Below are 17,907 nucleotides of genomic sequence, written 5' to 3' on the forward strand. Positions count from 1 at the left end.
CCTTTTTTTGGCGCAGATTCCCCCTTGGTAACCCATTGTTTAGATTGTTCTTTGGTCTCAGGAGTGTAGTGATGTATCCATGTTTCATCCACAGTGACGAAACGACGCTTAAAGTCCTGCGGGTTCTTCTGGAACAGCTGCAAACCGTCCTTGTAACACTTCACACGATTTCGTTTTTGGTCAAGCGTGAGCAATCGCGGCACCAATCTTGCGGATAGCTTTGTCATGTCCAAATGTTCATTCGAGATGCGCACAGCACTAGCAATCTCACGCACCTTCACTCTTCTGTCATCCACCACCATATCATGGATTTTATCAACGATTTCTGGAGTAGTAACCTCAACAGGGCGTCCAGAACGTTCAGCGTCACTTGTGCCCCATATGGCCACTCAGAAAATTTTGAAACCACTTATAAACTGTACTAATCGAAGGTGCAGAGTCACCATAATGTTTATCAAGCTTCTCTTTAGTCTCCTGAGGCGTTTTGCCTTTCATAAAGTAGTGTTTAATCAACACACGAAATTCTTTTTCGTCCATTTTTTTGAAAATCACTCGACTTCCTCGATTCAAACGAATGACAAACACAAAGAAATAGACCGATCTGGCTGTAACTTGGTGTGTGCTCTTCCAAGAGATGCTACTAACTAAACATAACCTCGATACGCGCCAGTGGTGCTATCTCTCTGACTTTGCACGGACTTTTCAAACGACCCTCGTATATGGGGATTCCATATTTCAATTTAAATTTTAAAACTAATGTAATGTGAAGGATGAATATGATGATATTCAACAAGTTTGTTAATATCAGGCTCGAATTTGCTAAAAAAACAAAAAAAACAACCGTAAGTCACCTGCGTTCGGTAACATGCAAAACGATTTCTCTTTCTAGTTGAGCAGCGTTACCACAGCACTAAATCCACGTTCAACACAAATACGACGATGGGAATGCTATCAAAAAATCGTTGACCATAATCCAGGGGTACCAACTGCGGGGATTGGCTGTTGTAGCCCAAAATTAACGTAAAAACGAAAAAAAACAACGAAATAATCCGATGTAGTGCAGTAGGCTGGTTTTGATTTTAGTTTAAAAACATTAGAAAAAATACAAATCAGCCATCGCTTTTCCCCATGAACCGCTTCAACACCTCCAGCCACAAATTTTCTCTAGGCTCTTTACCTGCCCCACCCCTGCAGGCCTCCAGCACCCACAAGGGGGCGTTATCGCTCCCAATTTGAGAAAGACTGATCTAACATAGAACACCAACTGTTACATAAAGATCAGATTTATTTTCTTTCAGATATTGTGTTGAGCACCCATATTTCAGTGATGGAAGATTAGACCAAAGATGAGGAACTGTAAGTGAAAAAGATGGAATTTTTTTCCCCCTTTTCCGGTTTTTTTATTAGAAGAAGGAATGTAGAGAATAGCGTGAGGAGGGGGTACGTTTTGATTATGTTCTGACGACATGGGGCCTTTGAAGTGATTCTTTGAAGTAAAGGACGGATCCTAAACCAGGTTATCTACAGATAGTTACCTTTTATATATAAATGAATTCACTTTCTTTGTTTTCTTACTTTGGCCACCCTGATTTAACTAAACAATCGACTTACGAGCAGAAGAACTCGATGAAGCAGAAGAAGACATCCCTAATTTGGAAATCTAACTTAAAAATAGGGTCTTGATGGTCTTTTTTTTTTTTTGTACTACGTACAACGGTAAACGGAAATGAAGGTGAAATAAACATAGGTTATTGTTGCTAATTTCCGCCCACCACCATCTGAAAGTTCTATTAGATTTTTGGAGAGTAGAAGTATTTGAAAGTAGAATGTAGATCGAGTTTGTAAAAGGTAAAAAGAGTTGTACACGCCTGAGGTTGATGAGCTAAAAATTTTGTAGAGTCTGAGTCGGCTAATCCCAACAGCCAGTTCTCGTTAACTTCAAGACCTTAATGTCCCTTGTACGAGGTAATGCCAATGAAGGGTTTGCTTCTTTTTTTTTCTCCTCCATTAGGGTGCCCATGGGGACGCCGCCAAAGAACCCTTAGTAAAGATGCTAGACTATTTCTTCCAGTTCCGGGAAACCTTCGGCATGATAAATGTAGTTTCCCAGTTTTGTAATCAAATTAAAAGTACAATTAGAGTACCTAATTTAATTTTAACGGAAAAGTAGACTAGTTTTTAATAATTATAAACATTTAAGTTTGTACAATATTTTTTTAGTACATAACATTTAACTTGATATTAACATATGTTTTAATAAATGAAATAATTAACCAGTTAACTATTTCGACCTTGTTCGGAAAATCTGTCCCCTACGTGCATCGTACAAAAATAAGCGATGACGAATATATTCGTCAAACCCCTGAGTATGTTTGAAATGAAATTGGGTTGCTGCAATTATCCCGAGTAGGGTCGCACAACATTACAGACCTGGTATTTTGCGCAAATGAATCCCTGGACCAGATGATAAAAGTACAAACAATTATGCAGGGAAATATCCTTGGCAGATTAGTATCCCCGCGACTCAGCAATTTGGATGATCGCTAAATCTTGAACCCCGCACATGAGCCCCCCAAAAAAAGCTCCGCCTCTTGAATACAGGTAAAAATGGGGAACAAAAGGATCCTCATCCCGTTTTTTTATGGCCAGGCGCACCACTTACTGCCATAGTCTAGCCTAACACAATATTTAGGGTTGGCAAATAAGTTCGTTCGGTTTTTGAGGGTGGAATAAAAAACTATTTTTAGATACACAGAATAAATTTTAATCAATTATATATTGGACCATTCTTATTGATGAGCTCTAGCCATCTTTCCACCAACTTCATTATACCACGTTCGTTGAACGTCTGTGGCTTATCGTCGAAAAACCAATCAAAATGTTTTTTGACAGTCTTTTCCTTATCGAAAGTTTTTCTGTTCATGGAGTTCTGCAACTATCAGAATAAATGATAATTAGAAGGTGCCAGGTCCGGTGAATACGGAGGATGAGGCAAAACATCCCAGCAGTTTATTCCGAGTGGTCAATGACGTATGCGGTCTGGCGTTGTCATGGTGGGAGACGACACCTTTGCGATTTGCCAATTCTGGACGTTTTGTGCGGATTGCATGGTCCGATTTGGTTAACTGCAAGCAGTATGCGATTGAATCAATGGTTTCGCCTGACGGTAACAGCTCGTAATAGATGACACCTTTATAATCCCACCATACGGAGAGCATATTCTTCGGATGCAATTCCGCCTTCGAGTTTGTTTGCGGCGGCTCACTGCAGTGCTTCCATGATCTTTTACGCACTACATTATCGTAGACGATCCATTTTTTCATCTCCCGTTACCATCCGCTTTAAAAATGGGTATTTCTTTTGACGTTTCCGCAACGAATCGCAAATGGATATGCGAGTGGCTAAGTTGGCCTCGGTTAATTCATGCAGTACCCGAAAATTGAGCCGAGAAACGTATCCCAGCCGGCGCAAATGATTTTTGGAGATCGTATATGATATGTTAAGTGCTATTGCTATCTCTCTCACCGATTCGCATGGATCTTTATCGATTACGCCCTTGTCATAACCTGAATTAATTTCGGTCGGGTGACCGGAGCGGGGCGCATCATTAATGTCAGAATCTCCAGAACAGAAATTGACAAACCACTTTTGGCACACGCGTTCTGTTAGGGCATCATCACCTTAAGAACACAACATATCTTTTTACGTATGAGCCTCTGCGGCTCGTTTGCCCTTTTTAAAATAATAGAGCAAAATATGACGAAAATGCACTTTATTTTCTTCCATCTTTACAGCTACGCAGCAAGCCCAATAGTAATGTTTGTTAAACCGAAATCCACAGAAAGGTTAAGCTTAACATAATCTTTCAAATGAACAATCGAGTTCTGCGCTTGCGCCGAAAACAAAAAAAGAAAATCGGAATGAATCTGTACCAAAATAAAAAACCGAACGAACTTATTGGCCAACCCGATATTTGAATTCGTTATTTGATTCAGTGTTGACTAATAAAAGACAAGGGATACATTTACGAAGACTTATTCATCCTATAAATATCCTAGATGGCCTCAAAATATTCCAAACTTCTTGCAGTTTACGAATATATTGTTAGTTTTAACTAAAATTGCAAAATTAACCGCTCGATGATGGTCACTACTGGAAAACGCATGACGAATATACACTCGTCATAACACAAACTTTTTACACTTTTTTTCATGACGAATATCTTCGCGTCATAAACAGTTAATTGGTTAAATCGTGACAACAATATCACGTCACCTGTACCCAGCGATTAATTTATGATATCCATCGCATCCCTGTTAACTCTTCAATATCCTATTGGCTGAATTAGATGTCTCAATTCACTTAAATAATAACCAAAGCTTTCAAAACATTTTCTATCTTCAAGAAATAAAGACAACAACAAAATTGAATCCTCTAAATGAAATAACACTTAAGGGATGGAAAAAAGACAGGGAATAAATGAAAAATTAAATAAAAGACAATCTAAATAAATAGCCTAATAATAAGTAAGTAAAGTAAAGTAATCGCCTATTTTTTCAGGCGGGGCTTAACGTCCAACTACCAATTAGGTGTCGTGGACGGAGGCGACTAGCAAACATACTTTACTATAAATTTCTCATATTAACTATTAAATAAAACCCAAGTGCTAGACTAGTACCACAATTCATATTAGCTTTGCGGGTCTAGCCTATATCCGCCTAACATACTTTACTATAAATATCTCATATTAACCATTAAATAAAATCCAAGAGCTAGACTAGTACCGCAATACATCTTAGCTTTGCGGGTCTCGCCTCTAACCGCTCGGCTACCGTGGCGCCTAAGCCTAATAATAATATGTCGTATATTAAGAAGAGACTCCCCAATATTACCATCAATAGCAGGCTATAAGAGAGTGCTGAAATTCGATCCAAAACTACTGGCTGAAACTATTTAATAATTTATGTAACAAAAAAATAGAAGTTTTTTCAGTCAGGACTCTAGAAGTTTGCCAAACATTACCTACTAAGATCGATATTCAGAAGTTTAGGAGGTTAATTGCATTCAATTTTAATGAATATAATAATATTTCTTTATGGTAATTCTTTTAATTTTAACATTGTTACTTTACATATTTATTGCTTCGCATAAAAAGCCTTTATTTTCTTTTTTAATAACAGTATTTTTTTAAAAAAAGGCTTAAATTATAATAATTATGTATTATTAACCTAATGAAATTATTAAACTACTGCCTAAAATTGAGAAATAAGTCCAGTACATTCTTTTACTTAAAAAATTCTAAACTTTTGAGTCATGCTTAATTCTTATCAAATAAGATGAACTTATGAAACTCTCATAGTAGTAAAGTAGAGTAAGGTAATCGCCTATTTTTTCAGGCAGGGCTAAACGTCCAACTACCAAATTAGGTGTCGTGGACGGAGGCGACTAACAAACATACTTTACTATAAATTTCTCATATTAACCATTAAATAAAATACAAGGGCTAGACTAGTACCGCAATACATCTTAGCTTTGCGGGTCTAGCCTATAACCGCCTAAAATACTTTACTATAAATATCTCATATCCATTAAATAAAATACAAGGGCTATACTAGTACCGCAATACATCTTAGCTTTGCGGGTCTAGCCTATAACCGACTAACATACTTTACTGAAAATTTCTCATATTAACCATTAAATAAAATCCAAGGGCTAGACTAGTACCGCAATACATCTTAGCTTTGCGGGTCTAGCCTATAACCGACTAACATACTTTACTGTAAATTTCTCATATTAACCATTAAATAAAATCCAAGGGCTAGACTAGTACCGCAATACATCTTAGCTTTGCGGGTCTAGCCTATAACCGACTAACATACTTTACTGTAAATTTCTCATATTAACCATTAAATAAAATCCAAGGGCTAGACTAGTACCGCAATACATCTTAGCTTTGCGGGTCTAGCCAATAACACCTCGGCTACCGTGGGCGCCCCGAAACTCTCATAGCTAACAATCTACACAGCGACTGAATCTACACATTGACCTCAAAATGTGCTCAATCCTAAGGCCTCAAAAATCTTAGCCCTTTAGATGAAATCTATTTAGCCCAACATCCTTAACACAAAAAAAAAAGTACCCTTAATCCCGAATATTCCCAGTAGTTTTTTTTTTTTTTATGTATTAATAATTACTGTAAAAAAGTTTAAATAAAATCTTAGGAGCCGTTTGCTTAAGAAATCTTTGAAAGTATGGGAAATTCTATTCAGTAAAATTGCAGACTTCCGGTGTGGCGATTTTCATCAAGGTGCTCAATGAGATGGTACAATTAACTGTAATGGCACGTTAGAGTAAAGCCTAACTAACCACCCACTTATCTCTTAGATATAACCTTAATCGAATTTCCCGGAAAACTGATTTTCTATAATATCGTATTTACGTACAGAAAAAAAAAAAATAGTAGAAGCCATCTTTGAGAAAATAGTATAAAAACTGAGAAAACTGTTTATTAAAATGAAGTGTCACTTCCGTTTCACTGATTTTGACGATATCCTTAATGTGGCCATCCTCTTTTAGCACCTAACCTGTACATCCTATTGGAATTTATTGTGATTTTTGTTTCCTTCTTATGGTGAATACGTACACAAACATACGCACATTCTCCCACTCTCTCTCTCTCTCTCCCACCTTCTGTTTCCCTCTTTCTGGAGAATTAGAAAATCAAAGAAAATGTTAACATTTTTGTAATTCTACTGAACTAATTGCAAAGAAAAACATTTTAAAATGTAAATTCATTGAATTTCATTCAAGCGGAAACGGTGTTTTTTTTGTAAATAGTTTCTTCCGACGGAAAATAAATAGCTAAGGTTCAAAGTTTAGCAACAGTCTGTGTTTTTTTTTTTCATTAGCAAGCTCCCCATCTCAAAGTCTGTCTTATTAAGTTTTTCATTAAATTAGTCGAAAGATTTTAATTAACTTGAAGCAATTTTAAACTTTAAAAATACTTTAATCGTGCTTGTCTTATCTTATTAAGCTGCAAGGATGAACGAAATTCCTTTTATAAAAACAATGCAATGCATTTCCACGGAATGGAAGGTGAATTGGACCAGATCAACGTCGGAACGGAGCCATGTGGTTTACGGATGGCTCCAAGATAGCCTGTGGGACTGGGGCTGGAGTGAATGGGGGGGTTAAACCTGAGTTACTCATTGAGAGTTCTCTTGGGAGATACTCCCACTGTCTTCCAGGCCCAGGGCTTTGAAATGAAAACCTGTGCTGAGGAAAACTAGTGAATGGATCTTAGAAATAGGGAGATTCGCATCTGGTAGCGGACAGCCCCAAGCTGCACTGAAAGCCTTTACATCCTTCAGAACTACCACTTCCCTGGTTTTGGAATGTAAAAACCCCCTAGGACAACTGGCTAGGCACAATAAAGTTCGGCTGGAATGGTTGCCAGGTCATGTGGGGAATCAAGGGGAATGAATTAGCTGATCAACTGGCCAGTAACGGAGCTAACACTCCTATCATTGGCCCGGAACCTGTCCTGGGGATCACCAAGGATGCAGTTAGTTAGAGACTGGATCTGGAGAGAGAGAGAGAGAGCATGAAAAGAACTGGGTGATGTGTCCTGGGGTCAAACACAGCAAGACCTATAGCTTGCCTTGGCTGTATAAACAAAGAGCCAAAGATACTCTGTGATTGGGTAGGAATCAGATTACTCACATCGCAGGCCTATTCAACATGAGCATGGTAGGTTCTGGTAGCTACTGTACAAGGTGGGGGCTTATTAGCTTGGAACTATTGTGCAGATTGAGGTCAGGAAGAAGGAGGAAACGACCTCTTTGGCTCTTTGAGACCAAAGGTGATAGTAGCGCAAAAGTTCTAGAAGGAAAAGACCTCAACCTTTTTAGTAGGAGGAGGTTTCGTCCACTAGATCCAAGAAGGGGAAGGCACAATAAGCCTCTTTAAGCTGCGGGCGTAGGTCTCGTCCCTTTTCTAATCTTAATCTCTTACGTATTTCCAAGCTGCTTCTTTAATAGTTCATGAGGTAATGGTTCGCATTTTGGGACATTTAGACTCGAATGGTGGGCTATAATTCCAAATACTAGAATCTAAAATCTAAAATCTAGAATCCAGAGTATAAACTGGTAGAATTATTAGTATTATTTGGGAAGGTTTACGTCAGAAGTAGAACTTACTAAGAACTGCCCTTAGAAGGGCTGTAGAGTATCCGCTGCAGAGTACTGAAGGGCTTTTAGTTATCTATCACCACTCAACTCAAAGAATTGGCCACAACTCAAAGGACCAGTTAAGAGTTGCTACCAAAAAATTCATGGATTTCAGTTGCTAATTTACACTCAGTTCCCCTTATGGAAAATTTAACATTTATTTTATTGACTGTTTATTGTTACTAAGAATTAATAATGCTCTAAAATATTGTAGTTAAAGGAAAATCTTTGAAATTAGAAACAGGAAAGTCATATGACGAAATGTGCGTCGATCTTAGTAGATTTCCCGTTTTGGAGAGTCTATTATTTTGGAGCATTTCTCCAAAATATAATGTAATTGGATTTTCCTTAAACAATTCTACTTTTATCCTTTTATGAAAATAAAAGGAAACTCTGTTTCGTCCATTTTATTTGAGGGAAAAGTTTTCCATCTCTCACTAAACTGGGAAGGAAAAGAAAAAAAAACACAAGATAAGGAAAACAGCCAAAGAAAATTTAACCATCTGACAAAATACAAATTACATTTTAAAATGGAATCTTTTATACAAAATGTTCCAATAAACCATTGTGACGTAAAATAGAGTGACGAAGTATCCGTCTGGTTACTTTATAATAAACAATTTAAGTTTTGGTAACAAGTTCGCCAAAACATTGTAGTAAATGTGGAAGTGATTGCTTGGTGAGGGGTGAGGGTGATGAGAAGGGTGGTAATGTTTGTGTGACAAGGATACTGGGTGTGACTGGGTATCTGTGTCTGTCGGTCTCGTGTGTTATTCTTAAAGAATATATACTATCCTGGGGACACACATAACCCACAAATGGAGCTTCTGTCTCCATTATCTGCCTAACCACAAAACTTCCTCTCCTCTCTCTTCACTCTCTCTCTCTCACACACACAGGCGCGCGTGCACACAAACCTGACAAGCAACCTCAGAATGGTTTTGCTTCTCATCTCCTCCCACCTAACAACTATCCTGCCGAAAAAGGGGGAACTTGTCCTTCCTGTTTTTAGCGTCCACAGACATTCATTTCTTTCTTTTCGTCTATCTATCTCTCTCTCTGTTTACAGTTTAATGCACTCTTTTTTTTTCCCATTCTTTATAATTTCGTTGTATATTTTTTCATCATTAAACCGAATGTCGTCCTTTTTAAATGATAATGTCTACCAAAAAAAAAAAGAAACCTGAATGGGAAAGGTTAAAAAAAGCGAATTAAGTTTTCCCTTACTGCGTTAAGGGAAAGAATTTGCGATCTTAACGAAACCGGAACATCCATCAGACATCCAGAATATTGTGTGGCAGAGTAGCTAGTTTGGACGGAAAGTTCAGTAGCAGAATTCAGCGTGTGGAGAATGACGTTATAGATACATAAAAAGGAAACAGCATTGACTATATGACGCATGGAAATTGGTGACAATTTTGTAAAACATATGTTCCATACTTTGTGAAGTTGATATAAGTTCCACAATGCTAGATAAAAATCTACGATTTGAATTTTCCTCCATAATCAGAGATGATTAAATCAGTTTAGTGCGGAGATTTTGTCTTCACCCAGTATGTAACTCAGCGTTTTTGGTCAAGCGTGAGCAAAAGTCCGTGCAAAAATAAAAACTACTTAATTTTTTGGGGGTAAACCTTTTTTATTTTTCAACATAGTCTCCTTTTAGGCTTATACACTTCGTCCAACGCTGCTCTAGTTTGTTGATCCCTTCCGAACAATAGGATTTGTCCAAGTCTGAAAAACAGCCATTCGTTTCTGCAATCACCTCCTCGTTTAAATAAAATCTTTTTCCCGCCAGCCATTTCTTCATATTGGGGAACAAATAGTAGTCCGAGGGAGCCAAGTCTGGAGAATAGGGGGGATGTGAAACGAGTTGGAACCCTATTTCCATTAATTTTGCGACCACAACTGCTGAGGTGTGAGCTGGTGCGTTGTCGTGATGGAAAAGGACTTTTTTGTGGGCCAATCGTGGGCATTTTTCTTGCAGCTCGGTTTTCTAACGGTCCAATAACGATGAATAATATGCACCTGTAATAGTTTTACCCTTTTCCAGATAGTCGATGAGGATTATTCCTTGCGAATCCCAAAAGACAGTCGCCATAATCTTTCCGGCCGAAGGAACGGTCTTCGCCTTTTTTGGCGCAGATTCTCCCTTGGTAACCCATTGTTTAGATTGTTCTTTGGTCTCAGGAGTGTAGTGATGTATCCATGTTTCATCCACAGTGTCGAAACGACGCTTAAAGTCCTGCGGATTCTTCTGGAACAGCTGCAAACCGTCCTTGTAACACTTCACACGATTTCGTTTTTGGTCAAGCGTGAGCAATCGCGGCACCCATCTTGCGGATAGCTTTGTCATGTCCAAATGTTGATGCAAAATATTATGTACCCGTTCATTCGAGATGCCCACAGCACTAGCAATCTCACGCACCTTCACTCTTCTGTCATCCACCACCATATCATGGATTTTATCAATGATTTCTGGAGTAGTAACCTCAACAGGGCGTCCAGAACGTTCAGCGTCACTTGTGCCCATATGGCCACTCCGAAAATTTTGAAACCACTTATAAACTGTTCTAATCGAAGGTGCAGAGTCACCATAATGTTTATCAAGCTTCTCTTTAGTCTCCTGAGGCGTTTTGCCTTTCATAAAGTAGTGTTTAATCAACACACGAAATTCTTTTTCGTCCATTTTTTGAAAATCACTCGACTTCCTCGATTCAAACGAATGCCAAACACAAAGAAATAGACCGATCTGGCTGAAACTCGGTGTGTGTTCTTCCAAGAGATGCTACTAACTAAACATAACCTCGATACGCGCCAGTAGTGCTATCTCTCTGACTTTGCACGGACTTTTCAAACGACCCTCGTACACTTGTTGAGTCAGCAAGTCGGTTTATTCGCTTAATCCTAATAAATATTATATACAAAGTTTAATGAGATTCATAAATCCGTACATTGTTCCAAAATGGCTAGTTAGAGCCATGAAAAATCAGCTGACTAAAATGGAAAACAATGCTGAGAAAATGTTTTAGATAAAAGTAATAGATGTACATCAATGTGAAGTACACCAGAAAGAAGTGTCACATCCGGTTGGCTGATTTTCGTTCTTTAGAGACATCTAGAAGAGGGATGAATGGCACAACATTATTGAGGCGGCCAAGGTCCTTCCTTGGACTGTAGTGCCGAACAAGAAGAAGAAGAAGAAGAAGAGAGACAACTAGGCGAAACTTGAAGATTTTGCAATTTCGTTTTTATTGTATATTTATTTGTTTTTTTAACCACGCTAAGCACGTTCGTACCTATTTTCAAAAAAACAAACAAATTTACAGGATCAGAAGACCTCAAAACCAAATTGACAGCCTCAGTAGGACCTCTCAACTAAATTTACAAGACTCTCAAGACCTCAAAAAGCAAAATTCAAAGCCTCATCAAAGGATCTCACAACCAACTGTACAAACTTTAAAGACATCAAAACCAAATTGACAGCCTCCAAAAGGATCTCTTAACCAAATTGAACAGACTCTGGTAGAACTCAAAAACCAAATTGACAGCCTTCAAAAGGATCTCTCTTCTGGTCTGGGTACCTGGTCATTCAGGACATAAGGGTAACGAAGCGGCAGATTTATTGGCCCGGGAAGGCTCTGCGAGATACTTCGTTGGCCCGGAGCCCTGTTTGGGGGTTCCGAAGTGTGTTAAGACTGCGACCATTAATCTATGGGTGCAGAGTAGGTCTCAGGAGTGGTGGCTTGCCACCACTGGGCAGAGACAGGCGAAGGAGTTTATTAAAGGCTATTCGCCGAGGCTGACTGCAGAATTAATCCGTCAAGGCCGTGGGGCTATCAGGATGATTGTAGGCCTATTAACTGGCCACTGCAGACTCAGAAAACACATGCATCGCATGGGCCTGGCAGATGATAGCCTCTGTAGGTTCTGTAAGGAAGAGGAGGAAACGGCACTACATGTGTTGTGTCAGTGTGAGGGGCTCGTGTGGCTAAGGATGTTACTTCTCGGGGAGGAAAAACCAAGGCCTGTGAGCTTTACCCAAGAGTCGCTCTCCAGCATTAAGAGTCTAATTAAAAGGACAGGTCTGGAGGGTGAGCTTTAAAGTTAGGGGAGCCACAATAGACCCAAAGGGGTCGCAGTGGCGTAGGCCCTGAGGCCGCCCTAGTCTAATCTAATCTAATCTAAAAGGACCTCTCAACCAAAATGTACAAGATATCTGTAGACTTCAAAAACCCAAATTCAAAGTCACAAAGGATCTCACAACCAAACGTACAGACGCTGAAGGCCCCAAAAACTGTATAATTTTTTTTTTCGGGAAAAATTATAGGATTTTTTCCCTTTGACCGAATAGTAAAAGAAAATGTGCATGGAAAAGTTGAAAGATTATGCTCATTTATTGATCATTATTATTGAGTAAAATTTTGAAACAACAGAAACTTCAAAAGAATTCATGTTTTTTACGTTTAAATTTTAATTATTTTTTAAAAATATATTAAATAATTCGATTTATTATAAATGAAAACGAAAAGCGGAAGCTAAAATGCCCACCCAATTCTATTATGACGGTGGACGGATACAATAAAGCAAGTGAGTTTCCACGTAATGAAGCCAAAAAAAAATTACCAGCTTCATTTTCGGCTTCAAAATGTTGTTTAATATTATAATACCGAAGTACTAATCAGTGTAATTAGCAGTTTAATGCATGCTAATAATATGGATTCAAGGTAGATAAAATTGTATGCATAACAATGTATTACAAAAAGCTAATAATGTAGTTATAACAATAACCAAATTATTATATTATCATAATTTATTAACTAATAATGCAAGAGTATAAATATAATTATTATCGTCGGTGAGGAGGATTGTTAGGAATGTCACAGAAGGCGACTGACATTATGAGAGGATTTGTGCAAGAAGAGAGAACAGTATGGAACTTTTGATATTTAGTCTTGTACGAATGGGATGTTGAGGTCGTTGTGAAGAGTGAGGTTAGTCACCGTAGAAAGGATCGTCAACTATCTGTCGGAGGAGTTTTGATTGGAATGTTTTGTAGAGACCGTATGTTTGTAGGTTTGGGCTGAACCCCACAGTTCTAGTTTGTATTGTATATTAAACGTTTAAGTTCTACGGGCAATTTGGAGCATCGCCCAAGTAGTAGCAGTTTAGCACGTTTCGTCTTTGCTTGTTTTTTTAAGTCTAGTGTTATGAGTTCCAAGTGAGCCGTTTGTCTATGTAGTGCCCAAGGTAGCGCACCAGATCTGTACAAGGACGAGGACAGGTGGACAGGAGCCCCGCCGGAGAGTAAACGTGGCATGCTGGCATTTCTGTGGGTTCATTTTAATCCGCCACTTCTTTGCCCAGGATTCTATTTCGTGTAAATGTGTCTGTAACTTGTATGAAGCTGATGAAGGATGTATACTTGTAGCTAATATGGCTGTGTCGTCTGCATATGTACAGAGTAGTGTAGAGGATTGTACAGGTACTCGTACATGTACGTATATGTACTGTATAGAGAACGGGGCCAAGTATACTCCCCTGCGGCAATTGTAAATTTAATAACAATAATTCAAAGAAAAATGGCTGATTACTCAAAAATTGCCATAGAATATCGTAAGATGTTATATTGCAGAAGAAAGCGTAGGAAATATCCGTCAAGCAGGAAGTTGGAACAAAAATGTCGGAAGTGAACGAAAAGCAAGTGGGACTCTACCGCTGTTCTGGGGAAAATAACCTGGAGCTCAATTTATGAGGAAAAGCCAAGGCCTGTGAGCGTTTCCAGAAATTGAGAGTCTGATCAAAAGGACGGGTCTATCCAAAGGGGTCGCAGTGGCGTAGGCCTTGAGGTTATTTTATTGGTTTAAAAACCTTAAAAAGCCAACAAGAAATCTGGTGTGTCTATTCACAAGACTTACTAGGATTCTCGAAGTTCTAGCTTTTTATCTTTGGTTGATAAATTTTGAACGCCTAAGTTACAGTCAAGTCCCGCTCGAGAAACTAAAGCGATATACAAAGTTTCTGCTCTCCTGTGAGGTTTCGTTTTTGAGATATTAAAAGAAAAAAAAAATATCTTTTTAAAATTCTCGAGTGGTTGATTTGAGAAACATTTTAACGTAATACCCAAAACCAAAAAAAAAAAAAAAAAAAATCTAGAAAAGTAAAAAAATCACTTCCGTAATGAATTTCCGGTCTAGAGATTTTGATACAAAGCTGCAGTATTGTCTGCTGGACCCAATCTAAATATAATGTTATTTCCAATTTATCGATATATTTTTTTTGGATAAATGTCCACTTTTCTTTTTTTTATCCCAAAGGATCTCCAGTGATCATACAAAATCCCAAAATATTTTAGAAAATTCGTCAAAAATAGCTTTTCAGAAAATCCATTCTGTACATATTGGATTTCTATAGTTCAGTGATTAGCTGGGAATTTAATCAGACTCCCCTGTAACTGTATAGTTGATAATCGGAACCCCAACAGCCCAGACGGGAAGAACTTACATCACGGCACACCGGAAGCTACCTTCAAGCAGATTTCCATGGTCAAATTGTAATGAGAAAGAGTCCTCATAGGTTTTGAAGGCGCTCCATATGTGCACTTTTCAAAATATGTTTTTTAAATGAAATTAATATTTATTTAATGTCTACATGGTTGGTACGATCTATTTATTGAATGCTAATGTATTTCCCCCCTACCCTCTAGCTTGTCGCAGCACCTTAAAAATTAAATCTATCTTAGAGAAGTTAAATTTAGCTACATCAAGTAGACCAAAGAAAAAATTAGGTAGGCTATTTTTAAATCATGAAAATGGGGGGGGGCTATCACAATTTTTTTGTGGAAGTCTCCCCCCCAGTCACTACTGGCTCAATTTTGTACCCAAAAACAAATTTTTTCATTGAAAATTTTAAAGAAAATCTTCTCTTCAATTTAACCAGTAAAATTAGAATATAATTTAAACTTCCGTTAGTAGATCGCTTTTATATTTTGGCCGTACCATTTTCCGGTTAGTATCAATAAATTTAAATCCTGCTAGCATTAAAATTAAACCACAATTTGGGGGGGAGAGAAACCCCCCCCTAAAATTGGGCGGCAATTTTACTTGGGTAAAAAAAAAAAAATCTTCAGGTGCGCCATGTCTTATGTTTTTAATTACGATTTTCCCACCTTCTGTCCGAAAAGAACTCAAAAATACGAGGGTCGTTTGAAAAGTCCGTGCAAAGTCAGAGAGATAGCACCACTGGCGCGTATCGAGGTTATGTTTAGTTAGTAGCACCTCTTGGAAGAACACACACCAAGTTTCAGCCAGATCGGTCTATTTCTTTGTGTTTGGCATTCGTTTGAATCGAGGAAGTCGAGTGATTTTCAAAAAAATGGACGAAAAAGAATTTCGTGTGTTGATTAAACACTACTTTATGAAAGGCAAAACGCCTCAGGAGACTAAAAAGAAGCTTGATAAACATTATGGTGACTCTGCACCTTCGATTAGAACAGTTTATAAGTGGTTTCAAAATTTTCGGAGTGGCCATACGGGCACAAGTGACGCTGAACGTTCTGGACGCCCTGTTGAGGTTACTACTCCAGAAATCATTGATAAAATCCATGATATGGTGATGGATGACAGAAGTGTGAAAGTGCGTGGGATTGCTAGTGCTGTAGGCATCTCGAATGAACGGGTACATAATATTTTGCATCAACATTTGGACATGACAAAGCTATCCGCAAGATGGGTGCCGCGATTGCTCACGCTTGACCAAAAACGAAATCGTGTGAAGTGTTGCAAGGACGGTTTGCAGCTGTTCCAGAAGAATCCGCAGGACTTTAAGCTTCGTTTCGTCACTGTGGATGAAACATGGATACATCACTACACTCCTGAGACCAAAGAACAATCTAAACAATGAATTACCAAGGGGGGAATCTGCGCCAAAAAAAAAGGCGAAGACCGTTCCTTCGGCCGGAAAGATTATGGCGACTGTCTTTTGGGATTCGCAAGGAATAATCCTCATCGACTATCTGGAAAAGGGTAAAACTATTACAGGTGCATATTATTCATCGTTATTGGACCGTTTGAAAACCGAGCTGCAAGAAAAAACGCCCACGATTGGCCCCACAAAAAAAGTCCTTTTCCATCACGACAACACACCAGCTTACACCTCAGCAGTTGTGGTCGCAAAATTAATGGAAATAGGGTTCCAACTCGTTTCACATCCCCCCCCTATTCTCCAGACTTGGCTCCCTCGGACTACTATTTGTTCCCCAATATGAAGAAATGGCTGGCGGGAAAAAGATTTTATTCAAACGAGGAGGTGATTGCAGAAACGAATGGCTATTTTTCAGACTTGGACAAATCCTATTATTCGGAAGGGATCAACAAACTAGAGCAGCGTTGGACGAAGTGTATAAGCCTAAAAGGAGACTATGTTGAAAAATAAAAAAGGTTTACCCTCAAAAAATTAAGTCGTTTTTATTTTTGCACGGACTTTTCAAACGACCCTCGTATTTGTTAGCTGGAAATTTAAATTTAGTGAAAATTAATAGCTCAATATATAATCCTTAAATATTGAGTGTTTTCTTTTTTAAAGTCAATGAAATGTAATTTGAAAAGACGGTCACAGTTGGAGGGAGAGGGGTAATTAAAACACCCTCATTGACAAATAGAAAACTAGATCTAGGAAATTTTCAGCGCTTAAGTAGGAAATGTATTTCAATTTTTCATTTTTAAAATTTTTTTTTTATCAAATAGGAGAATCACGATTAACATTGATAAATAAGTTCATGCTTATGTAGTAAGCTTAAATATCAAAAGAAGCATGCTCCTCCCAAGAAAAAAAAAGAAAATTATAATATATGGAATGGGATAATTCTATTTTCTTTCCAAAAAGTTGTTCCACAAATTTTCTTTATTTTTTTTGTTGTTTTTTTTGGGAAAACGATTTTTTTTTAAAATATTTTTTGCTTTAATTAAAAGAAAAAATGAAAAGTATTTTGGATATTATATTTTACTCACATATTTATGTTCTTTCAAAAATAAATAAAGAGAACAACGAAAATTTGAACTTATAAATGACCGATACGATGGTACAGACAAAACTGAGAGCAAGATCGTTCAATACGGCCCCCACCACTTGGTAGCGCCAACTTTTACCGCCTCTAACCACCCCCCAATGCCAGCCACCTCCACCAGTTTGCGTTGCTGGCCGCCTCCAACCCGGGAACCCTCCCCTAGTCCATCCAAAGTACACTTCTCTTCCTCCGTACACACACACACACACATACACATAGTGAAAATGCCGCTTCACTACCTGCCAACTAATCCTTAACGCGTCTCCGCCGGGTCTCTGGGTCCGAACGATCCAGGTATGGGTAGGGCTTGGTGTGCGCACCTATTTCCCGCTACCAACAGGCCTACCAGTTGCAACAGTTGCCGTTGATTTTCTTTCTCTCTCTCTCTCTCTCTCTCTCTCTCTCTCTTCTACTTCTACTTCTAAACGTATTCCAGACATAAAGATAAGAACAGTAGACCAGGCCAACCAATGCGGTCCAGCAGCAGCAGCTTTCTCTAGAGTCCACTAAGTTTAAGGCTATTGTCTGGTGTTGTAGTTCAAAGGAAGGAGTTTTACCGGAAGTAGGAAGAAATCTGATCTGGGTACGATGTTAAAGGAAGTATTGCAATCGTTG

The 17,907-nt window shown here is 38.4% G+C and overlaps 2 protein-coding genes across 4 annotated transcripts in view; one reads left to right on the plus strand and one right to left on the minus strand.

Annotated features, from left to right (window-relative positions):
- Window positions 1-17,374, minus strand: part of LOC141448056 (uncharacterized) — a 251,173-nt gene extending 233,799 nt beyond the window's left edge. The window contains exon 1 of the mRNA XM_074116097.1: window positions 17,237-17,374. The gene's annotated coding sequence lies outside the window, so the exon portion shown is untranslated. The remainder of the gene's footprint in view (window positions 1-17,236) is intronic.
- LOC141448055 (uncharacterized) overlaps window positions 1-17,907 on the plus strand; it is a 326,177-nt gene that overhangs the window by 237,620 nt on the left and 70,650 nt on the right. The gene's annotated exons all lie outside the window — the stretch shown is intronic.

Source organism: Rhodnius prolixus, unplaced genomic scaffold (genome assembly GCF_049639745.1).
Source record: "Rhodnius prolixus isolate KJV_2025 unplaced genomic scaffold, Rpr scaffold_13, whole genome shotgun sequence".
NCBI classification, from domain to species: domain Eukaryota; kingdom Metazoa; phylum Arthropoda; class Insecta; order Hemiptera; family Reduviidae; genus Rhodnius; species Rhodnius prolixus.